Raw genomic sequence first — 18,808 nt, 5'->3', positions numbered from 1 at the left:
GCCAGCCAAGGCTGGGGAAGCTGCCGAGGCAGTGTCCACTGTTCACAGCCGCCGGGAAGAGGGGGAACCATGGTCATTGCTTAAGACTGGCACCTGGCAGCAGGGTTCAGGGCCCAGGACCGCAGCTGGGGGGGGGGTTCATGATCCCTCCCCCCCCCCCCCCAGCTGAGCACCTTTGCTACAATGACAGACAGGAACGTTGAAGAAAGGTATAAAATAAGGAAACAAAATTCCCCGGGTACATGTGAACGGAGGCTCCTGGCACCAAGATCCCAGCCCCAGCTCCGACTGGAGCTGGAGGCCCCAAGGAGCAAGAGGGAACTTGCCTCAAACGCCACTAATTCCGCTTCCCTACTGAACGACCGGGCATGGCTCAGCCCGTCCCTGCTGACATGGAGCCAGCTGACGATCCAATGGGCTGATGAGAACTGAAACTCCCCATAACGAGCAAATCCGATTACATAGAAACATAGAAATGACGGCAGAAGAAGACCAAACGGCCCATCCAGTCTGCCCAGCAAGCCTCACACATTTTTTCTCTCATACTTATCTGTTTCTCTTAGCTCTTGGTTCTTTTTCCCTTCCACCCCCACCATCAATATAGCGAGCAGTGATGGAGCTGCATCCAAGTGAAATGTCTAGCTTGATTAGTTAGGGGTAGTAGGGGTAGTAACCGCCGCAATAAGCAAGCTACACCCATGCTTATTTGTTTTACCCAGACTATGTTATACAGCCCTTATTGGTTGTTTTTCTTTTCCCCTGCCGTTGAAGCAGGGAGCTATGCTGGAAATGCGTGATGCATCAGTCTTTCTCCCCTGCCGTTGAAGCAGAGAGCTATGCTGGATATGCATTGAAAGTGAAGTATCAGGCACATTTGGTTTGGGGTAGTAACCGCCGTAACAAGCCCCATATTTCCGCCTGCCCTGGGATGGTTCTAGAGTCCATCGTGTCACAGTCCTCCATCCTTTAAACTATGATTTTCTTGGTTGTGCACAGACTGCAAGTCCATTTTTTTCCCTTTAATTGCTTCCCATGTCCAGTCGACTCTTCCTTGCCCTTTGGTGACCACAAGAAGGTCAGTCGGACACTTTCTCAGGGATTTTTTTGTTTTTGCTTTATAAAATGATTATGCTTGTTTTTGATAATGATCGAATGAAAAGGATTCTTTCCTTCCCCTGTTTTCAGAAACAAGGGGGTCTTTCACGGCAATGAAAGTGAATATAATCAAAGCTCTTCCCTTTCCTGTCCCCCTTCACCTCCTCCATCAGACCTCGTCCTTTTTCAGAATTATCGGCGCCATTTAAGATCTTGGCACGATCAGAGGAATCTGGGACAAGTTGGGTCTCTGTAGTGTTTTCTGCCCACTGTAAGCTATGGCCAGGGCTCATGTCTGGCTGCTGGGTGCACGAATCCTGCTCTCGGTCCATGCCTCGCCATGACATGCCTGGCCACAGAGGGTTCATGCCATGCTGTGAAATCGGCAAAGGGGGGCAGTAGTGTTTCTGGACAGAAGTACTCTAGATAGGGTGATAAAATCATCTGTTATTTTATTATCTCGATTTTCTATATCTTTCTCTTATTTGTATCTTAGTGATGCATTTTATTTTATTGTCTTAAGTTTTATGTTAAAAATTGCATTATACTTACGTTATATATTTCCTGTCAACCACTTTGATTTAATAAAATGAATAAACTAAACTTTTTGGGGAGACAGCAAGGTGGCATGGAGGGGAGCAAGCCAAAATGATATTTCCACCCATCACCCCTACCCCCACAGCAGGGCCCTCTACCTAAGGGCCGGCTAAGCAATAAAATAGCCCCTGGCCGGTTTAAACTGCCCAGTAAAACTTCCATTAAAATTATCCAATAGCATCAATCAATCAATTCTTCTACATGGGAGTGAAATATGAAGTTTAGGAAGGGACAGAATCTTAATATAAATCCTGCACTTCTACTTCTCTAACACACAAGCCACATCCACAGAAATATTGTAAAAGCTCTTCAAGGTGGGGCGTCCTGTGTTTACAGACCGATATTCCACCGGGCCTGTATATCTGCGTCTGCTTGCCAAGGTGCAGCTGGCTTCTTGGCTCTGACTCAGGGTTTGCCAAACCGGCTCCGTTTCTGCACTGGCCAAACAGATCTGTTCCTGAGGGGGGGATTTCTTTTTCTTTTTTTTTTTACCACTTTGCATGCATGGACTTGTAGTTTCCACAGCAAGATTACAAGTTTAAAAGTCCCTGCAGGCAGCTGGTGGGGGAGGGTGTAAAACCAGGCCTGGATCAACCTGCTAGGCTGAAAATGAAGCCAGTTGCCCATCCTAGTCCCAGTGGTCAAATGACCAGGGGTAAGAAACTTCTCCACAGCTGGACCAGAGGGTCAAGGGGTTGGGGGCGGGCAGTTGTCACAGCAGATGTGCCATGTATAACTCATTTCTACTATAAACATAGACAGAGATCACCCCTTCCCCCTTTGCCAATGTTTTTAAGCTTTGTCTTCTAGCATCCCGTAAATCCCTGAGTAAAAATGAGGCCTTTTGGATTGCCCCTGTGTGACAACCCCGTGACCCCTGGATCAGTTCTGCTTAGTTTACTCCTTAAAATCCCTTCTTCGCACACCTGAGTTACTGCGGCATGAAATGAGAATGGAAAGCTCAGGATGTGACTTCATTCTGCATGAATTCTCTGACTGTCTGATGTGAAGAACACATCCTGAGCATCAGATTCCATGTCCTCTGGGCAGAAGCCAAATGGCCTTGAAGAAAGAAAAAAAAAGAAAAGATATTAATTCATAAACTGCAAACCTGAGCTGGAATTCACAGAGGTATATTTTACAGACAGACTTTCATTGCCCACGTCAATAAAGGACAAATGTAAAACCAATTTATATCCTTAATATGGTGGGATTGTTTTTGCCCTGCTGAATGGCCGGTGCTCCCAACTGTGAGGCTTTGTAAAACTCGCAGGATCCGGATCCCTCTGCATTAAGAGTTTGCGGGCTGCCCCACTGGCGGGAGACCTGTGTTTGATTCCCGGGCCACGGTTCTGCTCCTTGGGCCGCCATGCTGAGGAGGGAAGGCATCTCAGCCATCGTCCAACGGCGTTACCTAGCAGCCAGTCTCGGGGTGCACATTAGCCCGGCTACAGAGGGAATTGCAGTTTCTGGCTTCTGTCCAAGGAATGACACTGCACTGGCTGGGCTGAGTTCGGTAGGGTGGAGGGGATATGAAAATGAGGGGAAAATCCCCTCTCCCCCCCCCCCCCCCTTAGTGGTTGCAAACCAATGTTTATGGCACCGTAGTCCAGTAGAGGCTGATTCTGATTGAGCTGACAGCACAAAGGGGCAGGAGAAAACTACTTAAGTAAAAAAAAACAACCCCAAAACAAAACAAAAGTGCCAGGTTTTTAGCAGCTGTATCAGTCTTGGAGTCTCTGCAGCTGCGCTACCTCTTCTGGGACTAACCTAGGAATTACCAAAATACATGCTCAGGGTCGGATTTCCCATAAGGCCAAACTAGGCCATGGCCTGGGGCGCAGCAGTCGGGTGGGGGGGGGGGGGGCGTATACACAGCAAGAATAACAATCAAACATTTACAAATGTGTCTGTATTATCTTGAAAAGGCCATATAAAATGCTGGTTTTTTAAAATTTACATCCATACACTTTAAATAAATTGAGCGGTCCATTTACGTTGCCCGTCTCTACAGTTTGCGCTGCCTTGCTCAGTCCCAGGCAAAAAAGCATTGGCAATTTCTCTCTCACACGCTCAGCGTAAACCACCTGTTAAAGGAAAATTCCAGATTTGGCGTGACAGTAGTGATTCCAAGTGATTCATTATGCTCACATCGCTTGTCTTCTACATATCTACTGATAATAGGTAGGTAAAATATGTCGTTACTACTTTTATATACTGTTTTGTTAACTCGGGGCTGAAAGCCGTAAGCAGAAAAAGTTGATGGGGGGTGTTCGCCAAATTATAAGGGGGGCTGCGATTTTTATTACAAAACATGAAACATACGCAACTTAAGGCTTGTTTATGCAGCATCATTTAATGTGGTGTAATGTAAGTCTGACACAAAATGCAAAACATTTCAATAAAATTCTATAACGTCAGGTGAGAATCGATGTAAATCTTCTGCCTTTTATGTCAATTTTAGTCGCTGTTTTTTTGTATCGAATACGCCATCTGGGTGAATAATTTGAACTAACCAAAGAAGTAATCGTCGTACTTCGTATGGGTTATATAGGCAGATGGTCTGCATTTTGCGGGCTGGCCCGACCCGAACCCACGGGCCGGGTCGGGTTCAAAATATTTCAGCGCGGGTCGGGTCGGACAGAAGAACTTCCGCGGGGCGATGCGGGTCCTGCGGACTGAAAAATTTGTTACTGGTTTTAGTTTGTTTTATTTTGCTTCTGGGTTCACTCGTCGCAAGTTTAAATACGTTTTTTTTTGTATGTGTTAATGTTATGCAATTTCATAAGTCGTACAGTAGTGTAGTTTTGAATTAAAAATATATGGTTCAAAGATGATAAAGATTGTATTAAATGCTTGCATGTTTCAAAAATAAACTATTACACATTAAATTGAAAATTATAAATTGACTTTTGAGAGGGAGGAGGAGCAGAATTGTGCCTTGGCCTGCCCTAGGGCGTAGAAATGTGTAAATCCGGCCCAATGTGCTGCTGGACACAGACCCTTGGGATTGCTTTGGTGACTTTGCATCTGAAGCAGGGGCCCTCGTGCTCTGGAACGCTCGTGGACGTCCCGCCCTCAGGATCAATGCTCAGTCCAATACGAGGTGTCACAACCTGCAGGGCCTCCTGTGCAGGGCTGGCTCCGCGCTTCGATTCCCAGGCTCGGTGCCTGCTTCCCGGGTTGGCAGAGGGGGAGGAGGGGCTAGGGATGCTGCAGAGGCAGCACTTGATTCCCCAAGGGGCAGCAGGGGAGACCCAGCCTTTTGTACAATGGCGACGCTTAGTGGCCGGGCTCAGAGCGCGCACGCTATCAGGTACTCGAGCAAGGCAGGGAGATGCGGCTCTCGGCCAGGGGGCTTTTGCTGCGGTGAGAGGGTTTAAAAAAAAAAACAACAGAGGAAAAAAACACCCCCATCCCCGGGTAGTTATAAACAAAGGCTTATGGTGCCTTGGGGAGACATGGGAGGAGTAAGATGTTATTTGGGAATTCTCAACTGTAGCTCTTAAGTCACTTAACTCACAGGTGGGTAAGGGATAACTGGGTGGGATGGGAGAAAAGGGAAGAGGTAGAGGGGATAAGGCTTTTTCTGCGGCTTGATTTTAGACCCCCTTCCCTTACCACCTCATGCAGGATGCCTGCAGGCACCGTCTTCTATCACTGGAGAATCAACTATTACATGTGGCAACAAAAAGGAGCAATTTGAAGGCTAAAATTGATTAGGCAGCTAAAACCTTCTGCTCTCAAAAAAAAAAAAGGTAGCATATGCATTGGTCCTATCTCAAATAAACTATTGCAATGCGTTAGATACGGGATCGTCAAGCCAAGCGGATAGAAAACCGCAATTCGTTCAAAACACTACAGCGCGTTTGATGACAAACAGTTCACGTCAGGAACCAGCTGGCCCCTTACTCAAACAGCTGCACTGGTTACCGAGTGCCCGGCGATGCGAGTTTAAAGGTCTGACCCCGCTATTTTGAATATTGATGGCTCCTTGCACTCCTCGTCTGAAAGACCATGTACAGTGGGGTCCGCCAGTATCGAAACCCGAGAAGGAATATTATAAATCTGTGCTCCAGCTTCCATCAGCAAAGGCTTTTAAACCTGTGCAGGCTCTAAACCCGGGCTTTTTCCCCACAGCCATTCTGAAATGATGGAATTAATTGCCAACTGCGTTGAACGAAATCTGTTAGCATTCTGTAAGGGACTGAAAACTTGGTTAATGTCCCAAGGGTGAGAGTTGTATTTGTAGTGCAAACCCCATCTGATCAGAAATGCAGCTTTTTTTTGGTCAGTGTGCATATTCATTGTGCTGTTTGTTTTAACGAAATTGAGGGGGTAGGAGTAAGGTCAGGATCTGGAGAGGGGGAGATGGCAAATGTAATAAAAGTGCACATCTTTTATCGTTAAGGTATAAACCAGTGGTTCCCAACCCTGTCCTGGGGACCCCCCAGGCAGTTGGGTTTTCAGGATATCCACAATGAATATGCATGAGAGAACGTTGGCATGTTATGGAGGCAGTGCATGCAAATTTTCTCTCATGCATATTCATTGTGGATATCCTGAAAACCCGACTGACTGGGGGGTCCCCAGGACAGGGTTGGGAACCACTGGTATAAACAATTTACAAAAAGACCTAGAAATCTGCATGGCACAGGCCAGGCAAAGAAGACCAGCAACAGGTGGGCAAATGCTTGAGAAATCCTGGACTTCCCACTGGAGGAATACGTTACAGTGGAGCTCTTGTTCAGGGGTGGATTGCCCTATCGGGGGATCGGGTATCCCCCTGTGGGCCGGTCGCGCTAGTCACGTGGTCTGCTGAGCACAGCTGTGACAGAGCCGCGCTCGGCAGACCACGTGGTATCTCCTGGGCCGGCCTGGGCGGTGAATCCCCGGGCTGGTCGTCATCGGGAATCCGCCCCTGCTCTTGCTATAGGAAGACCCTGAGTATAGCTATGCCCATGATACAGCCTCATAACCCAGGCATTAGTCCCTCTCCTCGCAAGCGGCACCGTGGTCTGACTCCCCGGGAAGAGATTGGGGAGGAGCTTGGTGCTTTTGGCAATTATGGTGGCAGGCGCCCAGCTCCCCAGCCTGAGTGTGTTCCGTGTCCACGGCTTGCATGGTCAGAGGTGAACCTTTAGATGCCCGTGCACCCCAAAACCCGGGAGGCGCCCGCCCGAGTCGCAGGGCTGACGCAGGCCGAGCGGATTTTAAAAGCCACCCGAGGTCGAGCCTGGCTCCCGCTGTGCGCACCAAGTGAAAAGCTTACGAGAAAGGGCGGAGCAACGGGTGGGGTCTGGGGTGGGGGAGTAAGCATTTCGAGGGGCCTGGCCAAGAATCGTGCGCGGGAATACTCGTGCTTCCGTATGCGCAGCCGGGGGTGGGGTTTCCCCTGCCGCGTAAATTTATTTCTGCTATGGACGGCGCGTTACTTTTAAAACAAAAAAACATTTAGGCGAGTCAGTGGGGTTTTAAGGGTCGGGGTTAACAAGGGGGATAGGGAGGCTGTTAAATTAGCAGGGGTTTGCAAATCCTGTCCCTAAACTGGGCCATGAACTGGGAAAATGGCAAATTGCATCGGTGTCCGTGCCTTTTAAAATTCCCCCACCTATGCGGTAGGTGCGGGATTTGCGCGCGTCCATTTAAAATTGCGTGGGCATGTACGGCGGTCCAGCCTATTCTATAACATGCGCGCATATACGCGTGTCTGTTATAAACTGGACGCCTCGCCGGCTGCAGTCGACCAACAAACGCACAGGTGCGGCCACCTGCCTGTTTAAAAGTTACCGTCCCTGCGCATTCAGGCTACATCCAGGCACTCATTTAGGACAAGATTTCCCTGGTGCCTTGTTGGACATCAACCGACATAGGGCAACTGAGTGGTGGACTCTGCTCCTTGGGTGAACGCCCCGTTTTCTTGGACAGTTGTAGAAAACAGACCCTCTCTTGGAAGGGAAGTGCAAATGGATGCAGTAGTGTCATTCAGGAGTGAGAAATGAGGCATTGCCCTCGGGGGGGGTCTGCCTCGCTGGCCTGTGAGATTATCTGCACTTAGAGCTGCCAATCGGCTCTGGATTTTCCGGGCAGGTCGATCCGGTCCTGGTTTTACCCTGTCGCATGTTGGGCCTTATTCTGCACTCCCTATTGCATTCCCTCAGAAAAAGCAAGGCTATAAGTACCTGCGTGCAGGGGGGGTAAAACCAGGACCGGATCGACCTGTCCTGAAAATCTGGAGACGGGTGGCAACCCTGTGTGCGCACTGTAATCCCGGTTGCCATGCGATTCATGACAGCCCGGTGAAGAGACGTCCTTGCTTTCGTCTGTTGAAGCGGATTTAGCATTTACCGCCCTTGTCAGCGACCGTGGCGTAACGACCGGCCGAGGAGTAATGAGGAGCATCTCCATCGCCACTGGACGAGGTCTCCTCCTCCGCCTATCTCCCGGTGCAGAAGGGGAGAGGTCACAGCAAAAGTGAATTAGGAGGAAACTTAATTAAGCCATTAGACTATAATGGCCCTGGTCGTGAAGCGACACCAGCTCCGGACGTGGAGATGAAAAACAAGACGAGAACAATGATCGCCCCGGCATGTGAGAGACTTCCCTACCAGCCACACCTTCCGCTTTCCCAAACGTTCAGCTGTAATTACAAAGCGGCGTTTCCTTTTGGAAAACATTCTCTCTTCCGTTACGTTTTACCTCGGTCGTAGCCCTCCCCAGGAGCAGGCTTGGATTTCCGTACAGGGCGCCCGAGGCCCTGGCCGCAGTTGTCCCCTCGCCGTCTCCCTGCCAAGATACGGCTACGCCTTCCACGGAGAGGAGCAGAAGTCCTGGAGCCCCCGACAGGCCCCAGCAGGGGCTGCTGAGCTTCTCGGTGGCAGTGGCCCTTCTGCAGCTTTTACCGCCTGGCGGAGGGCAGCAGCACAAGGGCCACTGCCACCGAGGTGTCACCATTAAGGGCTCCCCTTATCCTGGGTCAGGTCCAACCCTTCTAGGAAAGGGGAAATGAGGCGAGGTTAGGGGACGACAGTGGCACTAACAGTACCTCCTCGAGGCAAAAAACCCTAAATCCGTCACCGTGAGAGCCAGGCTTTCTGTGCAAGCGAGCCACAGAACATGACGGCGCCATCTGCTCTGTTATCCTGCTGTCTCTGCAGCGTCCCCTCCAGTGATGCAAGTCATTTTGTGCAAAAGCTCTCTTTGGCTGGGGGCTCGCTCGGGCCTGCACATCACTTTCGCTGTCCGGTCCCTGGGCGCTGGAGACCTTATCCCCTTCATCTGACGTCCTACAGTCCGAGAAAAGGGCCGGTTTTCCATGTTGTATCCCGGATGGCATTTCAGCTGCGGCGGGGGCAGGGAAGTATATTTAGGGTGACCCCCCTATAGCTCCATGTCAAAGGGGAGGGAAAGAGACTGAACCAGTTCTGGTTTTTAACCCCCCAGTGTATGCAAGGAAATGTAATCCTGCTTTTCTTAGGGACCTCGGTAAGGACACCAAGGGAACTACAGCTCCCTGCATGCACTGAGTAAAACCAGAACCGGCTCGTCTTGTTTCCTCCCCCCCTCAGTCACCCTGCATACAATACTGGGCAGATTTTGTCAGGAAGGAAGATTGGCAAACAGTCCAAGGTGATTGGACTTTTGGGATTATAGCGAGAACCTCAGGGGTGTTTTTTTTCCCCCCTCTGCAGTATATTTTCTGACTGCTCGCCACTTCCCCCTGGGGATACTTGAAAGCATTTTGGAGCCAACGGTGAATCTTCAGGGCTAAAGCCACGGTCCTCAGCAGAAGGGGCAGAGGGATGATGGCATTATTGCTGTACGAACCTGCGCCAGGAAAACATATGTTATTAGGTGGTTTGTTCCACAAGGAGACCCATTAGCTAAGAAAATAAACACATTCTGGTTTGATTGTTCTGCCCTTGGCTTGCAAGAGAAGGTCAAATTAGCTAGCGATGGGAGAAAACACCATGATCCATTGTTATTCCAGAATTTTCTTGTGTGTGTATATGAATGAATGTATATACACTCTATAAATAGATACATACATTTATATACATCTGAATACATGCACACATTTTAAAATGACATGACAACACCAATGATATGCACCAAGGTGTTTCGGCATGCACTATTTCCAAACTTCATCAAAGAGTGCACACATTGTAAAACTGTAACGTGCGCTGAAAGCAAAGCAAACAAAATGATAGAGATGGGAGAATAAAACGACATGCCCAACATGAATCCCAAACCACATGACGACAACATAGAAAATGTTTTCCCACGCACCCCTTCACGTGCAGAGATGTGTGTGTAATATCTATCTGTCTATCATGTGCTTAGGTACTGGCCCGTGGCATCTTGTCTGCTGTGGCCAGTAGTCTGTGCGTGTTCGCCCACGGGGCTCCGGTGGCCATGCAGGCTGGAAGGAGGCCCGCGCGCTGAGCTCTGGCTCGCACGGCACGACCTGGGCGCCTCAACTCTCCTGGGTCACCGGGCTGAATCTCCTCCGTGAGAAATGTCACCAGGTGACCCCCACCCCAGCACACACATAACCCCCACCTATGACTAGAAACATGCACATTACATATGAACGTGCAACAGGTACGGCACCAACTGGTAAGATTTGGGGAGAGGTGGGGATTCCATGGTGAATCATTTTATCTCCTGCGTGCAGGTCACATGATTGCAATATTCAAGTACTATTACTAGCAATGGTAACATGGAATAGACTTAGTTTTTGGGTACTTGCCAGGTTCTTATGGCCTGGATTGGCCACTGTTGGAAACAGGATGCTGGGCTTGATGGACCCTTGGTCTGACCCAGTATGGCATTTTCTTATGTCCTTATGTTCTTATGTACTGTTAGGGACACCACCTGGCTCAAGTCAATCCCATGAGCCCAATCCCGTTCTGGTTTTGCCGCCTCCCCCCAACCCCCCCACCGCCTTTCCAGGAGAAATTGGAACCACAGGTGCAGGGTGCAATGGGGAGAGGGGAAGGAGGGCAATTCAGTACTGGATCGGCCTTTCCGAGTTGACCTGGGAGTCTGGCGCTGCTTAGCGTCCGGTTGGATTAACCGCAACGAACATCCATAAAATACATTTGCGCATTTCGAGTCTCCGGTGTGTGCAAATGTATCCCGTGCATATTCGCAGTGGATATCCTGAAAAGCAGACTTGGCTGCGGGGTCCCAGGACACAGGTTTGGGAAACCTTGGGATAAAGCTGAAGGGAAAGCTGGCAGAAGGGACCTGCACAGGGCAGCATCGTACCAGGGGCAGCGCTGGGATACGAGCCCTTGGATCCAACCAGCACGCCAGGCCGCTTCCCAGAGCAATCCCACTCTTTCAAAGCGTGACATTGCAATGAAAGCTTCCATACCATTTATCATGCAGGCTACTTCTTCTTTGGCTAGATTAATTTTTATTTTTTTAGCAGGCACACTCCTAAGAGCCCGCCCCTCTTGTGTTTCCTGGCATAGATGATCCCCTATGCTTTTAATCGGGGCGCATTGTTTCCACCCTGACAGCTATATCTTTTTTTAATTGGGCTTCTCCGTGTTTACTTTACAGAAACCCCAGGAAAGCAGGAACAGAGGCAGGGATAAAAAAAATAAATAAATGTCATAATCGCGAGGTGCTGGAGAGCCCTGCTCCACCTGTCAGTCAAAGCCTGCAGAAGCAGCCCCGGCTCTGCTTCAGCCGAGAGAGAGAGATCTCGCCTGCCTCTCCCATGCATCCTTTACTACCCACAGTGCAGTCTCTCTCCCTCTCTATTTTTAATAACCGTGCCAGGATGGATTGCGGGAAGGAAAGACACAGTCCCGCTGCGCCCGACCTTCTCCTCTTCCTGGGCTTCGTCTTGGTTTCATGATTATATTTTCCTTTCCTCTGGGAAAGGTGGGTGGCTGGGGGGCGGATGTATTAAGAGAGCCTCTCCCCTCACATCGCGGACCCAAGGCTGCAGCCGAGGATCTTTCAGCAGGAGGGGGCCCGATCTGCTCGCCTTCCAAGCCCCCACCCTTTCTCTGGAAGAGATGTTTGAAGGGACGGGAGCAGATGGTGAAATCCAAAATGAGGGGGACGGCTACCTGCCTGAATCCTAGAAGGTAAGAAGAACCCCCCTCATGGCGGGAGGGGGGGGGGGGGGGGAGACTCTTGAGAAGTTTGTTGTTGGTTTTTTTTTGTAACTGGTTTCATTTCTGTTGTTATAAAGCTCACCGTCTCCTTTAGGACTGGTTAAGCTGGGTGGGGGTTGCTATGAAACTGACTTTCCGAAATGTGCTGCATGGCTGTAAAACGCGTTTGCTGTTTGAAACCGTTATCTGGTTACTTAATACTTCTAGCGGGTGGGGGAGGGGACAAACCCTGCAAAATTGGCACCAAAAGTGCCCTGGAGCCTCAGTTGTAAAAATACGAGAAGTTTGGGGGGTCAAACGGTTAAGAAAATTCAAGGCAGCCTGGGATGGGCAGCAAGGATCCAGAGTTGCAAAGGTGCAGGGGGGTGGAGAGGGGGGGGGGGGGTACCAGGGGGGGGGGGGGGTCCATGGCGCTGCACCAGGGATGGATTCGGACCTTCGCCTGCCGTCGCACTCTATAGGCTCGGACGCTGCCTTTACTGTTTACATTTCGTATAGGCGCAGGTGTGCAGCCGCTGCGCGTAGACAGGAATACACGCGTCCATCTATAACGCCTTCCGAGTATAGAGAGAGAAGCAGGGCGAAGATGCCCTTTTTTTTTTTTATCGTGAGCCTATAATGAACCATCCCGCTTTGATAGGGCGAAGGTGAGCTGGCAAAGGCGACGCGATCGGGGAGAGGAGATGCACAGAAAGGCTGGCGGTGCCAAGAAACCCACTTAAAGGACATGGGGGGAGGGGGGGGGGGAGAGCGAGTAACCATGGCAACGGCAGGGAAGCAGGGCTGCCTGGGAAAAGGGTCGCTGACACATTTATAGATTCCAGGATCCTGGCTTGCTGCTAAATTTAGCAAAATTGTCTGGTGTTCAGCACCGAGAGGGGGGAGGGGGGAGACATTTATAAACACGGGAGGCTTTTTGTGGGCTTGAATGAGCTGGAATGTTTCGAGGCCTCCTCGTCCCTCCTTAGAAAGAGGCAGATCTCGTAGATTTTAAAATTTGATCTTCTGACAGTCACTGGTTTTGGTTTTTTTTTTTAATAAAAATGCAAATTGTTTTGTGCCAGACTTGGATGGATAGGTTTGCAACTTAGATTTTTATGATATGTATGGGATTTCCTCCTTAGTCCCTGACTCTCTCCTCCCACCCACATCCAAATGGGTCTGGGTGACTCTGCCTTCTCCTCAAGGTGGGAGTTGTCTCCCCGACGATCAGCACCGCCTGGGAAGATGAACACGTCCTTGCCGTAGGGAGAGAGAAGGTCTCTGAGCCCAAAACGCAGAAGGTTGCGTGTCCTTCAATCCAAGGGCGATCAGAGCTGTCCTGCAAGCGAGGCAAATGATGTAAGGTGTTCTGGCCAAAGCTGGACATTTTGGAGATCTGATGCAGGGGCAGGATGGTTTATTAAATCAGACCCAGTTTCCCACCAGCTATTCAACACCAGGGAAGAAGTTGGAAGGACATTTTATCCGACTCCTTTTCCCCCAAAGAGGTTTCCCCATCTAATTTACGTCTCCACTGGAGATGCTGCCTTCTCCTTGGCTTTCTAACGCCTACCTCAGTGCATTCTAACCCTGGTGGGCCTGCTTTCCTAGCTTTCTTTTGGTAATCCTTTTGTGTCCCTGTAGGGTTGGCCAACGTATAAAGCTATTTTGTAGGATGTTTTGAGATGTGGAAGTACTGAGGTCCACCACAGGGTACGCTAGAATAAGTGAATTTAATCTTTTTTTTTTTGCACGGCGAAGAAAGAAAATTTGTCATCTAAAAAAATATGGAATGTTGGCCTCCACCGCCAAATTCAGGACATCTTGGCATCTTGGTGCACCTTGTGACTATCACCTTCATGATGTTTCCATTTCTTTAATGTCTAGCGAAGGAAGATTCTTAAAATGCTTTAGAAACCAAAATATGTAGGGAAACAGCCATTATTAATAACCATGGCAAGCTTCAACAGTGCCTGTCAGCTTAATATCTTAAAATACTTTGCAGATCAGTGACACAGTCGCTTTTTTCAAAATACTATTCCAACCATGCTTTGCAAGGGGCAAACATTTTTCCCAGCTAGAACGAACCCTAATGTCCCTGCCAGACCTGACCTTTAGGGAGGGTGCAGGGCTCAGGGTGAATCAAGAGCAGTGGGGCCCTGGACCGCTGGCTGACAGGAAATTTACAGTGCTGGTGGCAGCATGGGGCTCAGGGTGGACGCTCCTGTTTGACCCCCTTTTCCTGGTCTCAGCGTGGTCCCTCTGACCCTGCGGTGAGCAGGATTCAGGCACCCGTTCTTAGGGGAACTATGCTAGTGAATTCGGTCTTTCAGATAACCGACATTAAGGTCCCGTTTACTCTGTGGTCATTAAAAGATCCGTCGTCGCTTTTTTTTTTTGCAGCCGTAGGAGTCTTAATCCCTCCAGGACCGCTTGCAAAATCAGACATCCGCTAAGAGCCCTTCTCTGAGTAAAGGCCTTCATTAGACATGGGGAAAAATACATGTCCGTGTGTATTCTGAATTAAAGGCCAACCTGTAATGCTGATTGTGCTGTAGAACGAGGCTCGTCCTGTTGCTCTGGCAGGTTCCCTTTTGCACCTTGGCTCCGAAGGGCTTTCCCCCCAATCTGTGCCTATGGAAAAGCAGCCCTCGCTGACTAAAGCCTTTCATCCCATGTAAAGGGATGAACTGAGGAAGAAAGATATTGCGGAGAAGATTGGAGGGGGGGGGGGGGCAATAATAATTTTTTTTTTCCCACTTCTTGAGGTTTAGTTTTGCTTCTGGATAAATGTCACAAGTGTGAGAATGTTTCTGCTTTAAGAACATAGAAAACAATAGAAACTTAGAACACGACGACAGATTAAAAAAACCCCATTATAAGATCCGTCCAGTATACCCTTCCACGCCCTCCCGTGTAGCTTTCCAGTGCCTTCAAATAAAATACAATATTGCCTGGGGCCAATATTCAGTTAACTAAGCCGGATAATATCGGACTGAATATCGGCACTTATGCAAAGGGCAGTAAGTTAGCCACACAAGTGTCCCTGCCTTGGAAGGCTCCCGTCTCGCCCCTCACTTAGCTGGCTGACTTTTTAGCCAGACAAAATTTTAGCTGGCTAAGTGGTAGTTTCCAACTATTGCCTGAATATTTAAACTTAGCAAGCTGTCCGAACTCAACCAGTTAAGTGACACTGAATGCTCTTGTTTTAATTTTGGGTTTTTTTAAATGAATATCGGGTCTCATATGTCTAGCAGTGCTTTAGACATGATAAATAGTAGTAGAAGTAGTAATGCTGGTGTAGTAATGGGGGAATGGAAAAGTGCAGAGCTGGGTACAATTACAGGGCGTGCTGTAGGACAGGAGAGAAGAGCCATCGGTAGAGTCATGCCTAGATGTATAAATGTGTGTGAGGGGGGGTCTCAGTACTGGAATAGCAGGGGATACTGCAGAACAGGACTGAGATGCATTGGTGGAACTGTATGTATATATATGGTGGCTGGAGGGAGGGTCGGGGAGTAGGAATATATCTGCTGTAATAGCAGGCGTGAACGCTTAGTGTAGCCCCCTAGCTTCTGGGGAAGAGCTGACCTGGCCCTGGCCTATGAGGTTTGCATGCTGTGGCCACCGGAGCTGCATGGACACTTATTAGCTCCGTCTCCCCAGGGCAATTTACTCTGCCTTGTGACTCACTGCCCGTCACCAGCACTGGGCACATCTCTCCTATCCGTTGACATACTCAAGCTCTCCTGCAGGGTACCAAAATCATTTTTTACTGACCCTCATTAGACCTTCTGATGGCTGACAAAGGCAAGGCAGGAAGCAGCACGATTGACGTAAATTAGCTTAAAGAAAAAAAAATAGGTATTCCAGAGGTTCTAAACTAGTAAGGGATCTGGCAACATTAAAAAAAAAAGAACGAGTAGCGTCTGCTGTGAAGAGAAGGCAGCAAAAAGGAGGACGTGAACTATTTTTAATGTAAAACATTTTTTATTAAACATACACAGTTGAGCAGACAAAATGTACCTGAGATGCAGTTTTTCTTGTACATCCCCGGTCACATTTCACTAGAAAGAATGCCAGCTCCCCCCATACCTAATCCCCAAAGGATACCCCCTACCCCCTCTCCCCCCAACCCCAATGTGACCGTCTATCGTTCCTTGTCCAAGTACTCCCACTGGATATCCGCGGGCAGCGGGGCCCAGCAAGGTCCATTCAGAGATTAGTAACTCAGTACCAAGCTTCTAGCACGATGTGGTAGCGCCTGCAGATACGCATCCCAGATTTGTAAGAACTGACGTCGGCGCGATGGGGGCGGTTTCGAAGCCAAATTGTCCATGTGCATCGTGCGATGGAGGTGTAGGCGCCATGTCCAATAGGATGGAGGGGGGTCAGCTCCTGCCACTGGAGTAAAATAGCCTTCTTCCCCACCGTACCAGCTTTCTTAAGAAACAAACATAGACCCATACCCCGAACGAGCGGACGGGGAATGGAATCAAATAAGAGCATGTAAGGGGGAAAGGGGGAGATTGAGATTTAAAAGCCACCGCAAATACCCCACAATCTTCCCCCAATACCGCTGGATAACTGGACAGGCCCAGAAAGCATGTGACAGGGTTCCTATGGAAGTATGACAGCGTAAACAGGTTGCTGTCGGGACCAATTTAGCACGAAAGGCTATTTGCGGTGACACCTAGGCCTGCCTCAGGAATTTGAATTGCATTTCCCTAAAATACATAATACCTGTGAGTTTAGGCAAGTTCTTCATACATGCAGCAAAGGCTGCTACAGGCACTGTGAAAACCCCATCCCGATTCCGACGTTCCACTGATGTCAAGTACGTGTCCTGAGCCAGTCCACGAAGCAACCCCTGATAATATACCGATAAGGAAGGTGTACGTTGATGTTCAAGCTGTAGAAACTTAGCAAGGGCCTGAAAGTGTGCCGGCGTCTTAGTGGAGCGGGGTAAAGAATGTACATAATGACGTATTTGCAAATACCCAAACACTTGCCCATTGGTTAATCCATAAATGCCCTGTAGCTCGGCAAAGGAAAGCAAATTACCCGTGTCATCTAAGACATGGCCCAACTGGGTTATATCTTTCTGTCTCCGTTCCCGAAAACTGAGGGTGTGTGAGCCCGGGGAAAACTCAGGGTTGCCCATTATGGGTAAAAGATATGCGCAGAGTGGCGGAAACCCCAGCTGGTGAGTCAGGAACCGCCAGGCCTTCCGAATAGGCGCAGTTAATGGGTCATGTAAGAGCACACTTGGGAGAGTCCGCCCAGGGCCTAGAAGAACAAATTTAAGATCCAAAGGGGCCACCAAAGTGCTCTCTGCCAGGATGTTGACAAAAATGGAGTCCCCCCAAAATCCAATCACGGGCCACCCGTGGGTTAGCGACGATATTGTAACGAAGAAGGTCCGGCACACCCATCCCGCCAGCCCCCCACTTCTGCTTTGACCACAGTAAGGGAATCCTAGCCTTCCTACCCCCCCCCCCCCAAAATAAAAAAACTCGCAACAGTCGATCAAGAGCCCCCAGGTCGCGGTGCTTAAGAGATAGCGGGAAATTCTGCAACACAAACAGCCACTTGGGCAGAATATCATTTTAAACAGATTGATACACCCCCCCCCCCCAAGAGACAAGGGAAGGTCTCACCATGTACATAGCTTGTCCTGTGTGCGTTTAAGTAAGCCCGAAATATTGCGAGCATAAATGGCCTCCAAATCAGTGGATAGATATATCCCAAGATATTTAATGGAGTCACTCGCCCATTTCAGGGGAAAAGGACCACCCCAGTGCTCCCGCAGCATAACAGGAAAGGCCAGAGCCTCCGACTTGTCCCAATTAATTCTTAAGCCCAAAAACGTGCCAAAATCTGTGACCAGGTCGAGAAGAGCGGGCAAGGACCGTTGCGGGGCAGTGAGAAAAATTAAAACATCGTCTGCGAAGGCAGCATACCTAAATATCTCGCACTGTATCCCAGAGTGAAACTGCACGCCACGGACGATGGGTGACACCTGCAGAGCCAGTAACATAGGTTCTAGTGTGAGCAGAAACAACAAGGGGGACAACGGACATCCCTGTCGAGTGCCATGCGAGACTGGAAAGGGTGGGGAACACTCTCCATTAACCAAAATCGAGGCAACAGGGTCACGATAAAGTAATTGAATGCCCTGGTAGACCCCCCCCCCCCCCCGAACCCCATTAACCTAAGCAACTAACATATATCCCCGCTCTACCCTGTCAAAGGCTTTTTCTGCATCTGGACTTACCATAAGAAATGGAATATCCGCTCGCTTACAGAGCGCCATTGCAGCCGTGACCCGCTGAATGTTGGTGAGGGCATATCGTCGCTTAACAAAGCCCACCTGACCTGGCTGAATCAGATGCGGTAAAATGCCCCCCAATCGCATAGCCAGTATCTTGGCCAACAGTTTATGGTCAACATTTAACAAGGAAATAGGACGATAAGAGGCTGGCATTAAGGGATCCCGCCCTGGCTTTGGAATCAGTGTCACATGTGCTATATTCCCGTGGGTCGGAAAGGTCCCCTGCTCTATCAGGGCATTAAACACTAAAGGGAGAAGATCTACAAGGGGTTCCAGCAGGCACTTGTAAAACTTGGAGCTGTAGCCATCCTGGCCCGGGGCCTTCAATTTCTTGGCGCCTTGAATAGCTAGCCGTACTTCCTCAGCCGTTATTGGCTCATTCAAGTACCTACTTTGCGCCAAAGTGATGCAGGGTAGATTCAGCTTCTCACAGAAGGCATCCCAATTCCCGGCATGCCAACTTTTAGACTGATAAAGTGAGGAATAATAGGCATGAAAAGACTCCAAGATGGCCGAAGTAGTGTTAACCACTCGGCCTCCAGTCGACTTAATCGCCGGAATATGACGTGATCCCCTCACAGACTTACGGTAACCAAATTAGCTAACATTTCCCCAGATTTATTCCCGTATCTATACAGCTGGAACTGATAATATTGGACAC

General features: G+C 49.3%; 1 protein-coding gene across 1 annotated transcript in view; it reads left to right on the top strand.

Annotated features, from left to right (window-relative positions):
* The first annotated feature begins 11,338 nt into the window (after positions 1–11,338).
* Positions 11,339–18,808, top strand: part of KCNJ9 (potassium voltage-gated channel subfamily J member 9) — a 30,424-nt gene continuing 22,954 nt past the window's right edge. Inside the window, exon 1 of the mRNA XM_029581791.1 lies at positions 11,339–11,801. The gene's annotated coding sequence lies outside the window, so the exon portion shown is untranslated. The remainder of the gene's footprint in view (positions 11,802–18,808) is intronic.

The sequence above is a fragment of the Rhinatrema bivittatum genome, chromosome 16 (genome assembly GCF_901001135.1).
Source record: "Rhinatrema bivittatum chromosome 16, aRhiBiv1.1, whole genome shotgun sequence".
NCBI lineage: Eukaryota > Metazoa > Chordata > Amphibia > Gymnophiona > Rhinatrematidae > Rhinatrema > Rhinatrema bivittatum.
Note: the sequence above shows the minus strand (reverse complement) of the source record. Positions and strands in the feature narration are given on the sequence as shown.